This window comes from Silene latifolia, unplaced genomic scaffold, assembly GCF_048544455.1.
Source record: "Silene latifolia isolate original U9 population unplaced genomic scaffold, ASM4854445v1 scaffold_79, whole genome shotgun sequence".
Classification (NCBI taxonomy): Eukaryota; Viridiplantae; Streptophyta; class Magnoliopsida; order Caryophyllales; family Caryophyllaceae; genus Silene; species Silene latifolia.
The window spans coordinates 4,371,770-4,386,735 of NW_027413701.1; the positions used below are offsets into that span (position 1 = coordinate 4,371,770).

The 14,966-nt window shown below is 40.2% G+C and overlaps 1 non-coding gene across 1 annotated transcript; it reads left to right on the forward strand.

Moving 5' to 3' along the window:
* Positions 1-13,842: 13,842 nt before the first annotated feature.
* On the forward strand, positions 13,843-13,949 carry LOC141640475 (small nucleolar RNA R71). The gene has a single exon (XR_012543007.1). It is a non-coding gene; the product is annotated as a small nucleolar RNA R71 (small nucleolar RNA).
* Positions 13,950-14,966: the final 1,017 nt, after the last annotated feature.

Here is a 14,966-nt window from a genome sequence, read left to right on the forward strand (position 1 = left end):
TCGATGACTTAAAGGAACTCAATTTAGGTACTTCGGAGGACCCTCGACCAATATATGTTAGTGCTCTTCTTACAGAGAAGGGGGAAGATGGATACTTCAAGCTTTTAACTGAGTACAAAGACGTCTTTGCTTGGAGTTACAAGGATATGCCAGGATTAAGTCCTAAAGTCGCAATGCATCGTTTGGCGATTAAGATGGGTGTAAGTCCTAAGAAGCAACCTCAACGACGTTTCAGGTCAGACTTGATTCCTGAGATTGAGAAAGAAGTCAACAAACTCATTGAAGCTGGTTTCATTCAAGAGGTAACATACCCAACATGGATTGCTAACGTCGTGCCAGTAAGAAAGAAAAATGGCCAGTTATGCGTGTGTGTGGATTTTCGGGATCTCAATAATGCTTGCCCAAAAGACTATTTCCTTTTGCCAGTGACGGAGCTCATGATTGATGCAACGAGTGGACATGAAGCTCTTTCCTTCATGGATTGCATGGCAGGATATAATCAAATTCTTATGGCACCTGAGGATCAAGAGGCTACTGCGTTTCGTACTCCGAAGGGGATCTTTTGCTACAAAGTTATGCCATTTGGTCTCAAGAATGCAGGAGCAACATACCAACGTGCTATGCAAAGGATATTTGATGACATGTTGCACAAAACAATTGAGTGCTATGTTAATGATGTTGCGGTTAAGTCCAAGAAAAGGGAGGACCATATCAACGACCTTCGTACTCACTACTACAGATACAGGCTATAACAAAGGTTAAAAACCGTTGTTATATAAAAAAGAGGACGTTGTTAAAGCGTCCGTTGTAAAAGGTTTTAACAATGGTTGGTTTTCTTAAGGAACCCGTTGTTAAAAGTATTAATAACGGTTTGAAGTGTAAAAACCCGTTGTGGAAAGTGTGACTCAATTTTGGTGGGAAAGTTATAACAACGGTTGTAATATACAAAACCGTTGTTATAACTAAAGACAACGGGTTGTTTCTCAATAACCGTTGTTGTTTGTTTTAAAAAAAAAAAATTTAAATTAAATATTACTAGATGCATGCATAATTACGGTCCGTTATAATTCCGATGCATGCATTATTACTACCATCCCTGTGCATGCATTATAATTCCGAAGCATGCATTATAATTCCAAAGTATAACATTTGTAAATCTCTTACAAGTTCACAAGGGTATACTTCGTATTTTAATCAGTTGATTAACGATTACCTAATAACGGTTGGCTTGCTAGAAAGTTTGACCTTATTATCATACAGATGTCATATATTCATTAAGCCATCACCTTAGTTTATTCATTCTCGCATGCTAGATATTAGTTCACTTAAAATGAATCTAAATTAAGTTGATGGGATCTTCCTCTAAAACGGAAATTGAGATTAGTCTTTATAAGGGCAAACAACTATGAATCCCTTCTTCGTCGGTAGGCATAATATGACCCCTTCTACGTTGGGTAAGTAGTTGTGTTGACTTAGTTTACCTCAATATCATAGTCCGAAGAGTTTCTCGTGATTATGATGGACTAAAGATAGAATTTGCAGAAATTTATCGACCAAGAATTCTAATGGTAGAATTAGCTAAGAGGTTAGCTTATCAATTTACATATAATTGAGTCTTGGGATCATTTATATAATTCTTGAGGGAGGTCAATTGTATAAATGTTTTGAGTCTTCGCGTTATGACATTAGTTCATTAGACTTAAAATTATAAACGATGCACATGCTTATTATTTTTATTCTTCTTCTCGCAGTATAGAACACGATTATTTTGATAATACTGTTACAACTAAATGGCTGGAAATAACGCAATCCCAATGCCTAGTGCCACACTTGATCGCGAGTCCTAGCTGAAAGCTTTCATGGACCATATGAATCAGTCCACGCGACTGAAGAATGATGGGTCCAACTTTGCGGACTGGGAGGCGGCACTACGGAATGCTGTCATTGCTGACGGTAAGCTCAAGTACTTAACTGAGCCAATACCGGTCAACCCAGGCCCCAATGTAGGAGTCAACGAGTCACTCACTTATAGTGACTTCGTTATGGAAGCGGGTGCGATAAAGAACGTACTCATCTTTGCAATGGAAACCAATTTGCAGAGACGCTTCATTGCTCAGGGTGCAAACAAGATTTTCACCACGCTCACTAACCAGTTCTCAAAGGCACCGAGAATCATTACTTATGAGCATACCTGTCGCTTCTTTGATGCGAAACTCCAGAAGGGCCAACCGGTTAGCCTACACATTCTTCACATGATTGAGAATGTCGAGAAGCTGGAGGCACTTGATTGTAAAATCAGTGAGAGCATTGTCATAGACCGAATGCTTCATTCTCTTCACGATGGTTTTGCCCTTCAGGGCGAACTACTACATGAATGACTTGAAAAAGAGTCCTCATGAGCTACACTCCCTTCTCGTACAGACCGAGAAGGATATGAAATTGAGTGGGAGTGTGAAGCAGGATGTTCTCACGATTTTCAACAAGGGTAAAGGTAAGGGCAAGACTCATGGCGACCTAGCTGTAGGTGAGCCAAAGTTTAAGAAGCCAGGAAAGGGTAAGAGTGGGCCCGGTGAGACTAGTGGCTCACAGGGCAAGGCAAAGAGCAAGGGCGGTGACATTGAGTGCCACCATTGTCACAAGACTGGACATTGGAGGAGGAATTGTCCCGTGTACCGTGAGGACATCAAAGCAGACCGCGTCGTTCCTGTTGGTATGTCATCTTATATTCATATGATTGAGATTAACCATACAAGTTTCGGAACTTGGGTACTTAATACTGGTTGTGGTTCTCATCTGCGTAATAATTTGCAGGACCTAAAGAACATCATACCTCTCGAAAAGGGTGATGTGGACCTGCGAGTCGGGAATGGAGCACGAGTTGCTGCAGTCTCGAAGGGAACATATGTAATCCAACTCCCTAGTGGTTTTGAGTTATTTTATATAACTGTTACTATGTACCCAGTTTATCTAAGAACATTATTTCTATTGCCGTACTCGATATAGACGGTTTTGCATTTTCAATAAAGGATAATACCTGTATTTTCTTTTTAATAAAATGATTTATGGCAAAGCAGTTTCCATGAATGGAATTTACATCTTAGATCAAACCACAGAAGTATTACACGTGAATAATAAGAAATGAAAGGTTGGTGACAAAGATCAAACCTATATATGGCATTATCGAATGGGACACATAAATGAGAAACGCGTGAAGAAACTCGTCGATAATGGGACTATTCCCGCATTCGAATTTTCTACATATGGCACATGTAAATCATGTCTCATTGGCAAAATGACTCGAATTTCCTTCAAAGGTGTTGGAATGCGCGCTAGTGACCTATTAGGACTCATACATACTGATGTTTGTGGACCTATGTCAATTACCGCTAGAGATGGCTATAGATATTTTATCACTTTCACGGACGATTTGAGTAGATACGGATATGTCTACATAATGAAGCATAAAAGTGAGTCCTTTGAGAAATTCAAGGAATACGGTAACAGGTTGAAAACCAACTGGGTAGAAAGGTTAAAGCACTCCGTTCAGATCGGGGTGGCGAATATCTTTCAAAAGAGTTTGATCAACACCTTAAAGACTGTGGAATCGTTTTGCAGTCAACTCCACCTGGAACACCTCAATTAAATGGTGTGTCCGAATGGAGAAATCGAACCTTACTTGATATGGTTCGATCCATGATGAGTAACACGGTAGTGCCTGATTCATTATGGGGTTTTGCTCTTTTGTCAGCTGCTCTTATACTTAACCGAAGTCCGACTAAAGCTGTCGACAAGACTCCATATTAAAGGTGGAAGGGAACGGTCCCTAACTTGTCCTTTATTCGGGTTTGGGGCTACGAGGCTTATGTCAAGTGGAGACACGAGGATAAGCTCGGCCCGCGATCGGTCAAGACATACTTTATAGGTTATCCAAAAGGAACATTTGGTCATTACTTCTATTCGCCTACCGAACATCGAGTTTTTGTTGCGGCTAGTGCGACGTTCTTAGAGAAAGAATTTCTCGAGAACAAGACGAGTAATAGAACCTTCGAGCTGTCGGAGATTCCAGAACCAACAACCGAGGAACGGATGGAGGAAGTTGTTCCTCCAACTGATGACACGGTTCATATTCCTGAGGAACCTAGGAGGTCGGGTAGAGTCTCTAATCCTCCGGACATATACATTGGTATGGTCGAAGAGAATGACATTTTACTCCTTGAGAGTAATGAACCCGCTACCTATAAAGGTGCTATGGCCTGTTCCGACTCAAAGCTATGGCTCGAAGCCATGCAATCCGAGATGGACTCCATGTATGAGAATAACGTGTGGGATCTAGTTGATTTACCTAATAAGGTACAACCTCTACAGTGTAAATGGCTTTACAAAATAAAGCATTCTGTAGATGCGCAACCAGATACCTATAAGGCACTACTTGTGGCAAAAGGTTTCACTCAAGTGCACGGATTGCATTATGATGAAATTTTTGCACCCGTAGTCATGTTACGTTCCATTCGGATAATCTTAGCGATTGCCGCATTTCATGACTATGAAATTTGGCAAATGGATGTGAAAACCGCCTTCTTAAACGGTTATTTGGAGGAAGAGTTGTATATGGTGCAACCCGAAGGTTTCATAGATCCTGAACATCCTAAGAAAGTGTGCAAGATTAAGCGTTCCATTTATAGACTTAATCAAGCTTCTCGGAGTTGGAATCATCGTTTCGACCAGGTGATAAAAGAGTATGGTTTCACTCGATCGGTCGAAGAACCATGCTTATATATCAAGTCGAGTGGGAGCAAGATTGTATTCTTGATATTGTATGTTGATGACATACTCTTGATTGGGAATGACATTCCTATCCTATCTTCGGTTAAAGAATGGTTAAAGAACCATTTCCAGATGAAAGATCTGGGTGAGGCACAACGTATTTTGGGAATCCGTATCTACCGAGATAGATCACGACGGACGTTATCACTAAGTCAGGAGTCTTATTTGGATAAGATTCTTGAGAGGTTCAGCATGACCAACTCCAAGAAGGGGAACCTTCCAATGACGTCTGGGATGCAGTTGAGCAAGTCTCAGTCACCCACGACGCCTGAAGGGATTGAGCGCATGAGTCGTATTACTTATGCATCTGCAATAGGATCAATCATGTATGCCATGATATGCACACGTCCAGACGTGTCATATGCATTGAGTATGACGAGTCGGTACCAAAAGAATCCAGGTGAAACACACTGGATAGCTGTTAAAAATATCCTCAAGTACCTACGGAGGACTAAGGATAGGGTATTGACTTATGGAGGCGATACTAAGCTATGCGCAATCGGTTGCGCTGATGCTAGCTTCCAAACGGATCGAGATGATTAGAAATCTCAGTCTAGATTCGTTTTTACTCTTAATGGTGCTGCGGTCAGCTGGAATAGTTCCAAACAGGAAGTTGTAGCAGATTCTACTACTGAGCCATTGAAATATGATAAGCATGGAGGGCACGTTATTTTCATGAGAATTAAATGTGTACCTGAGTTATAGTAGTTGATTATGAATTTGATACGTTATCTTTTTCATATACTATTTATAACTTCATCGTTTTAATATAATATTTTGTTTTTCATGTGGATTGTACTGACAACTTTGAACGCCACAAAGTGAACTGAATTACATTATATTTTGTTTGGCCCGTAATCGCCTACAAGAGCTGATAACTCTGGCTATTATATTGTGTAGTCGATTGATGGTGGGTTCAACGAGCCATAAGTCAAACTGTTGACTGATCGATCACAAATGCGAGATTATAACGATACCTCGTAGGACAAATTTTTGTGACAACGTAATGGAGTCCTAAATGTTTAAAACATTCGGTGCCAGGTCGTGGATAGGACATACATTGTGTTCCTAGAGTCGATTCTTTTGACTATCGATTGTCTCTTGAGATTAAGGCAGTTTTTGGGTGACTTTGGTTTCTTTCTCACGGTCTGCCGTAACTGGAGGCTAAGTAGATTTTTTCTGGGTCATTTCATACTGTGCTTACATTGGCAGGATTCGAGTTGAGGAAAATATCCAACCCTTATCAGGTATAGTTATTTCTCAGGGCCACTCGAGGAGTTATAACTGAAATGCATGGCCATGCTCGAATGTTGATTCGTTTATCAGTTAAGTTACTCTCTAGTCGGGAAAACCACTCTTGATAATGATCGCTTGTAAAATACGACCTTTTTGAATACGGATTTGCAAATTGTTTTACATTGTGATCGGAGCCATTTGGTGTTCACAATTAAGCATATGTGGTCGTTGGTCAATGGTCGATACAAAACACAATTTATACTTCACAAACAACTCTACAATTAGTAAAGAGGCAAGTAAAGGTCGGATCCCAAGGGACGGGTATTGAAATGAAGATTCTATTGTAACTAGTGGTGTCTAGGGGTGTCACAAATTGGGTTGATGTAGAAGGTTACTAAACTAAAATAGCAATGAAAATAAACTAACAAGGTAAATGAAATAAGGGTGTAAACAATTGATTAAAAGCACTAGGGTGTCATGGGTTCATAGGGGAATCATGGGATATGATCATACAAACATGTTCTCAAATTATAAGCAAGCAATTATTGTTGTGATGGATTGAGTTGGGTTATATCTTACAATCCTAGGAAAGTTTGGGTCCCGGAGCCGAATCTCTTGGATTGTACAACACCTACAAGTCGACTTAATCTTCCCTACTTAACACATGCATGGTCTCACAAGACTCGAGTTGGGTTATGTCTTATAAGTCAAGTTGAATGGATAGAAGATGGTAGTAAATGCAAGGATTCATAGGCTTAGCATTTCATCAAATATAACATGTGCATGTATTAAGATCAAAACAAGCAAGCAAATAAGATATGAAAGCATATTAATTTAAGCATGAATCATTCCCCATGTTGGTTTCCCCTAATCACCCATTAAACCCTAGCTAAGAGACTACTCACTCATTATCATGTTGATCATGGTAGAAAGGTTGTCAATCATACTAACATAATGAAACATGATGAATAAATGAAAGTAATTAGCAATAATTAAAAAGGGATTAAGAGATTATACCTACTAATGATTCCAATAATAAAGCAAGAATAATAATAGAAGTACTTGAATCCTAGATTGAGAGGTTGTCAATCTCCCAAAATAACCCAAATAATCTTCAATTACCCAAAATAAAGTAAGAACAAGGGAGAAATTAAGAAACTAGATCTTGATTAGAACTTGATTAATATTTGATTACAATATTAAAGAGAGATTTGATTGATATTACTACTCTAATTATTGATAAAAGGAACATGCTCCTCTAATTAGACTAATGGGGTATTTATAGTGAAAATTAGGGAGGATGCATTAGGGTTAACTAAGGGCTAAACTAGTAATTACACTTTTTAAGTTGAGCAAGGAGCCTCCGGGATTGTCCGAGAGAAGGGCTTCTCCATTTCGTAGCTTGAAGAACGAAACTATGCTGTGCTGTGATCCGTGCGGCTGAGAGTCGGGACGGCCGGATCTGGGATGGACGATCCGAGCGGATCAAGGAACAAGACGCTCGGATTGGGCATGGGGAATCCGAGCGGATTCCTGGTGAGGACGCTCGGATCGGGCGAGGACGGACGGATTCTCTACAATCCGTTCGGATTGTAGTTCAAAGCAGCCTTTCCTTCTTCTTTTTCTTCCCTTTTCTTCATGAATTCCTTGGGGATTTCCTTGGGGACTCAAGGATCCTTTTCTCAACAATGCTCTTCTACTATGCTATGTACAAAGGCCTTCTAGTCTTGTCTCTCCTTGATGCTTGGTCATTGAATATGATCAATTTAGCCTTGTTTTGCCATGAAAATGCAAGATTCTTACTCCTTTCCTACCAAGGGATCAAAATCTCAAAGAATATGCAAAACAAAGAACTAAAGATAAGAAATGACCCAAATAGGCACTAAAAAGCATAGAAACAATGGTAATTCGGGGGCTAAATATGCGCCAATTATGGTCGCATCAAATATCCCCAAACCGAACCTTTGCTCGTCCCGAGTAAAGAGGTGACAAAGACTAGGACCAATATTAACCTAACCTAATAATAATAGCCGATATGAGACAATTAGCGGGTCTCACTCCGCCCCTTCAACTCACAACAAGACAACCATGAGGTAGGATGCCTTCTTGCAAGGCAAGGTGGGTCTTGCCAAAATGGCGACACATCCAAACATTAAGCACACAAAAACACATAATGGATGCATCTACAAAAAGAATAGCCACTTTCCTCATCTAAGTGGCGGAAATTATCTACAAGGGAAGCAATTCAAGGGTACACAATCCTTCATAGATGCAATTTGTTCAAACTACTAAGCCTAGAAGGATACCAATAAATCACCTCCAAAAGGTGTCAAGCTAGGGTACCTTTGTCCTCAATCGTTAAATGCTTTTGTCAAGAGTAGTCTCCCTATGGTGTTAGAAACACTGGAGGATCGCGGAATTCCCCCTCTTGCCTAGACAAGAAGAAGGGTCGTCCCCTCTCTACCATGCACAAAAATGGATAAGGTGGAAAAAGGGATCGATAGATATTTGAGTTTCATTTTGGGAGTTTGCTTTTGTTGTTGTTTTTCCCCCCAATTTCTTGTGGCATTTGACATTTGAGAACACTTTCTTGCCATTTCTTTTTTATTTTTGGCATTTCAATACTTGACAATTTTTTTGCATTTCTTTTTGAACATTTTCAAAGTCACCCCAATTAGTAACGAGGGTGCCTTGTATTTGAAGCTTTAGGAGTCTATTTTTGCTCCTCTTTTCTTTTGATGCATTTTGCAAACCTTCTTTCATTTCTCATTTCATTGAACTCAAATCAATTTCTTTTTGTTTTTGTGCCCATTCCCTTTTGTTGACAAAAATGTGGTAGAACATGGATGAATGATGGATGCATGCATGGTTTCAAGGGTCACCTTGGAATAAACGGTAGCCAAGGAGTTATCACACCACAAGGTACTCTTGACTCGGCCTTAAACCATGGGTCAAAGGATACTAGCATGACACATCCTAGGGTGTTTTACAAGTATTCTAACAAGCAAAGTCTTAAGAAGAAAAAGCATCTACTAGGGCCTATAAACACTTGTCAAGCTTCCCAAGTAGACGGTTTCGCAAAATTTTTTCTAACATGCAACTACATGCCATGATGCAACTAACATATATACATCCTAATGCAAATGATTCTACCAACTAACATGCCAAATAAACTAAATGCAATCCTAAATTCACATTGTTTTTACCGCATCAATCAAAATAAAGCCACATAGTCATTAACATAAAGAGGAAAAAGGAGATTGGAAAGATCATACCATGCGGTCTTCAATATCCTCATGTCTCGGATGTGGCGTAGTCAATCAAAGTGAACAAGGATGAAACAAACACAATATATACAAGACAATATATACAAGGGAAATGAACTTGTTTTTGGTTTTTCAATTTTTAAATTTTTATGATTTTTTTGAAATTTTTTCAATTTTTATGGTTTTTGAAGAAAAGTTAAGTGTTAGAATTCCCATCCCCACACTAATATGGGCATTGTCCTCAATGGCCAAAATGATGGAAATTATGCAAAGATGATGCATGATTTCTATACTAAATGCAATTCTACACTAAGCTATACTACATGATGCATGGTTTTTTGTTATGACGGAGAGGATAATTTAAATTACCTCCCGTTGCGTATGCATTAACTTCCCCAAACCAAGTAAGACACTATTGCTAATGTCAAAGCATGGGGGAGTTCATGCACATGCTATGCTATGCATGAAACTAGATTTGTCATTTTGGATTTTCAAAAAGTGGGAACAATAAAGAACACCTCAAAGGAACCGAGGTGTGAGTCCTTTGATGTTGCTAGGACTAAACCAACAATGATCAAAATGAAATAAAATACAAAGAGATATAGACAAACCGTGGGAGAGTAGGAATCTCCAAGGCTAGTCTTCCATCATGCTACTATCACCATCACTTCCCTCATGAGAAGTGGTCACATTGCCACTTTCCTTGGCACTTTCTTCTTTGCTTTCCTCATCACTATCTTCCTCATCATTATCTTCACCATCTCTTTCTTCATCTCCACTTGCTTCTTCCTCAATGTTATCATCAAATTCCTCATCATTTCCAACAACCTCATTGCCTTCCACCACGTCCCTAGATGCACCCGGAAATAAGGCTTCTCTATCCGCCCAACTAGGCAAAGGACAAGATGGATCAAGGAGTCCTTGCCTAGCTAGATGTAGGAGGGGAGGATATTGAGCCAAATAAGCATTCTTCCGATCTTCATAAGCTTGCTTGTGCATGGTTTGCATTAGAAGAGTGACATAATCTTTTCCAATTTCAACTCCTTGCGGTTTGAACTCTTCATAATCATAGGGGTAAGGTGGTATAACAATGGAAGAGGAGGGAGTTTCATGATCACCCTTTTGTTGTTGAATGATGTACTCGGCTTCCTTGGATAGGGGAAGTAAATAGTTGGTCCGGTGGACACTAAGACGGCAAATCTTTGCGGGTAAAGTGAATGATCGGGCCTCACTTGTAAGCCACCCATACTTGGTATCAAGGGAATTGTGAGCAATCCACTTAAACTTGTTGATCAAGGTGGACATATCAATAAGATGGCCACCATCCTTAGCCTTGTACTTGCCATTTGATGAGCTAACCAAGAAAAGATCAAAAATCTTCAATTTGTAGAATGCCCAAATTGATTTTGAAGGTGAAAGGCTTTGCCTTTATGAGAACAAAAATCAATTCAAAGGTGAAGATTTTGTGCTTGGTTTTGATTGTTAATGAAGATGGAGTGATTGATTTGTTATTTGAAAGATGATTTGATTTGATTTTGGTGAGTTTTGTTGAGGGTTTTTGTTTTTTTTGAGATGGAGAGGATGAGGGTTTTGATATTATGGGTAGTGTTTATGAGTGAATGAATGAATGAATGAAGGTGGGGTGGGTATTTAAAGAACTCGACAAAATTAGGACGCAGGCGCAATCCGTGCGGATTAGGCGCAATCCGCTCGGATTCTTCAGCTTCAAATTTTCAAAAATCCCGCCTAGAGACGGGCGGATTCTGGAGAATCCGCTCGGATTCTTCAGAGGTGAGACGGGCGGATTTCGTGCAGGACGGACGGATTCTTGTCCAGAGATTTTTCTTTGTTTTTTTTTTCTTCAGCTGCAAGACGGGCGGATTGTCCACAAGACGGACGGATTCTGAGAGACGGGCGTCTTTCCAGGAATCCGCTCGGATTCTTCAACAGTCAAGAATTTGCAGTTTTCAGCCCAGCCCAAGACGGGCGTCTTCTCACAGGACGCTCGGATCCTCTCGCAGACGGGCGGATTCTCGTAATCCGCTCGGATTGGTCCTTGTGTACACGGATTGATTCCATCCGTGCACCAACGCATTCCCTTATCATTCTTTCTTTCTTTCTTTCAAATCTTGTGTTCTTCATTGCGGGGGCACTACTAAGGCATGAATAGCCTAGGCAATTGCCATCCCCACACTAAGGTAAAGCACTACACATCAATTAAGATCATTAGTCCCTCCCTCACTTCTCTCTTTTCATGACAATTATTTTGATCAAAGTAAATAAAATCCAAAAATGACAAAAATGCAATACAAAAATTAAATGTAAGTTAGGGAGTTAGAAATATTTACAAGTGGTGGTTTAGGGAGGACTCCACCAAACTCTCATTCTTGATGAGATGTCAAGGGGGCATGTTCAAGGTGTTGTTGATGTTGCTCAACACCTCGAAGAAGTAATTAAAAGCTTGTTCATTGTTGTGGTAGAGGTCCTCAATAGACCGTGGCCCTTGTTGTTGATCATGATCGATGGCATGCCCAATGTAGGGATTAAAGATCCCTTCAAATTCGTCGTCCCAAAGACCACAAACTTCATTGAGTTGATCATTGAAAATCTCTTGCTTGGACGGAGACAACTCTCCCAATATCTTTTCTTGGCCAATGAGGCCATCTTCTTCTTCCTTGGTTGATTTTGATGAGCTTTGCAAGCTCTCCTTTTCACAATTCACTTGCTCTTTGAATGGAGCATCTTCAACTTTCTTTCTCCATTGGAGTTCCGATTTCTTCTTTTCATCTTTTCGGCTATAATGATCAATCATGAAACATGGCTCATGCAAACGAGGAGCTCTCATGGTCTTGTCAAGATTAAAAGTTATGCTTTCATCTCCCACTTCTAGAGTGAGCTCTCCATGTTTCACATCAATCACCGCACCCGCGGTGTGTAGGAAAGGTCTTCCTAAGATGATTGGAATGTTGGAATCTTCCTCCATATCAACAATGACAAAGTCCACCGGGATGAAAAACTTCCCAATTCGCACGGGGACATCTTCCCATATCCCTAGCGGTGTCTTCGTCGATCTATCGGCCATTTGAAGAGTGATATTGGTACATTTAAGCTCTCCCATTCCCAACCTTTTACTCACCGAGTACGGCATGACACTCACACTAGCCCCTAGATCACATAAGGCTTTGTTGATCGTTGTGTCGCCAATGGTACACGGTATTGAGAAGCTTCCGGATCCTTTAACTTTGGAGGTGAACTCCCTTGAAGAATTGCACTACTCACCTTGGTGAAGGCGATAGTCTCAAGTTTCCGGATTGACTTCTTCTTTGTGAGGATATCTTTCATGTACTTTGCATAGGCCGGAACGTGATTGATTAACTCCGTGAAAGGAATTGAGACTTCTAAGTTCTTCACAATTTCCATGAACTTTCCAAGTTGATCATCAAATTTGGGCTTGGCTTGACGACTTGGAAAAGGAAGTCTAATCACAATGGGCTCCTTTTCTTTGGCTTTGTCTTCATTTTTCTTTGAACTTTCTTCTTTTGATGATTCCCCTTCCTTGGGACCTTGCACCACAACTTCATTCTCACTAGCTCTCACAACTTCATCCTCAACTTGCTTCTTCGGTGCTTCATATCTTGTACCACTTCTCAAGTGAATGGCACTAACCGTCTCATGTCTAGGGGGATTACTTTGAGGTGGTAATTGCCCCTTTTGTCTTTGTGAGTTTGAAGATGCTAGTTGGGTCAATTGTGTTTCCAACATCTTGGTGTGAGCTAGAATGTTGTTGATGGTGGTATCCTTTGCTTGGATATCCTTTTGCATTTGGGTGAAAAACTCTTGTTGATTTTTTTGCATTTGAATGACCGCTTTTTGGACATCAAAACTTTGGTCATTGTGGTGATTGTATGGATTTTGATTTTGGTAGCCTTGGTTTTGATTGAAAAAGGGTCTTTGATTTTGATTTCTCATGGGTGGTGGAGTGTATGTAGTTTGAGGGTTTTGGACATTTTGGCTCTTGTATGAGAGATTTGGATGGAACTTGGTGTTTTCATTGTAAAAATTTGAATAAGGGGTGCCACTTTTGTAAGCTTGGAAAGCATTGACTTGCTCGGTTGTTCCCCTACATTCACTTGAGTCATGACCCAAGGTTCCACAATTCTCACATATCCCGCTTGGGATTGATGAGGATGCCGTCATGGCATTGACATGATGCTTTGTTGATTTTGAGTTTTCCTCAAGTCTAGCCATAGCTTGTTCAAACTTCAAGTTGATTGTGTCAATGTGAGCACTAAGTTGAGCACCCAATTGAGTAACGGTGTCCACTTCATACTTTCCTCCTCTAGTAGCCTTGCGAGGCCTACTATATTGCGAATTATGGACCGCCATTTCCTCAATCTTGTTCCATGTTTGATTGTCATCAACTTCGGTGAACATTCCATTTGATCCCATATTGAGAATGTTCCTTGAATCTTCATATAAACCATTCCAAAATTGTTGCACTAAAAACCATTCGCTAAGTCCATGGTGAGGACATGAGCGACAAATACCTTTGAACCGCTCCCAAGCTTCATACAAAGATTCTTCATCCCTTTGCTTAAAACCCGTAATTTGAGCTCTTAGCATATTTGTCTTCTCCGGTGGGTAGAATTTTTTGTAGAAAGCTAGAGCTAGCTTCTTCCAAGAATCTATTCCAAGGGTGGCCTTATCAAGGCCCTTCAACCATTGCTTTGCGGTGCCGATTAATGAAAAAGGAAATAAGACCCATCTTATTTGGTCTTGAGTCACGCCCGTTTGAGAGATAGCTTCACAATAATCACAAAATGTTTCCATATGAGAATGAGGGTCCTCACTAGGCATTCCCCAGAATTGGCTCCTCTCAACTAGTTGAATGAAGGCGGACTTGGCAATAAAGTTTCCGGTAAGATGTTGTGGGGTAGGAGTACCATTTGGTAGATCCTCCTCGGTGGGTATAGAGTGTGACGAGAATTTAGGCATTGTAGGTGGATTTTGTGTGGTATTGTTTAATGGGTTCTCTTCTCCTTCTATTGCGAAAGGATTGACAAACTCACTAGTGGGTTGAACAACTTCACCAACACCTCCCAAATTCCTCCTAACAAGTCTCCTATTATTCGTCAAGGTTCTTTCGATTTCACGGTCAAAAGGTAACAAATCTCTTTGTAACCTTCTAGACATGCAAAATATCAAACAACTCGAAAACAATTAGAACAAACCTTGAGGAGTTTTACTTCCCCAAGGTGAAAAAGACACAACTAAAAACAATAAAAGAAATCTTAAATCAATTAAACACCGTCCCCGGCAACGGCGCCATTTTTGATCGGAGCCATTTGGTGTTCACAATTAAGCATATGTGGTCGTTGGTCAATGGTCGATACAAAACACAATTTATACTTCACAAACAACTCTACAATTAGTAAAGAGGCAAGTAAAGGTCGGATCCCAAGGGACCGGTATTGAAATGAAGATTCTATTGTAACTAGTGGTGTCTAGGGGTGTCACAAATTGGGTTGATGTAGAAGGTTACTAAACTAAAATAGCAATGAAAATAAACTAACAAGGTAAATGAAATAAGGGTGTAAACAATTGATTAAAAGCACTAGGGTGTCATGGGTTCATAGGGTA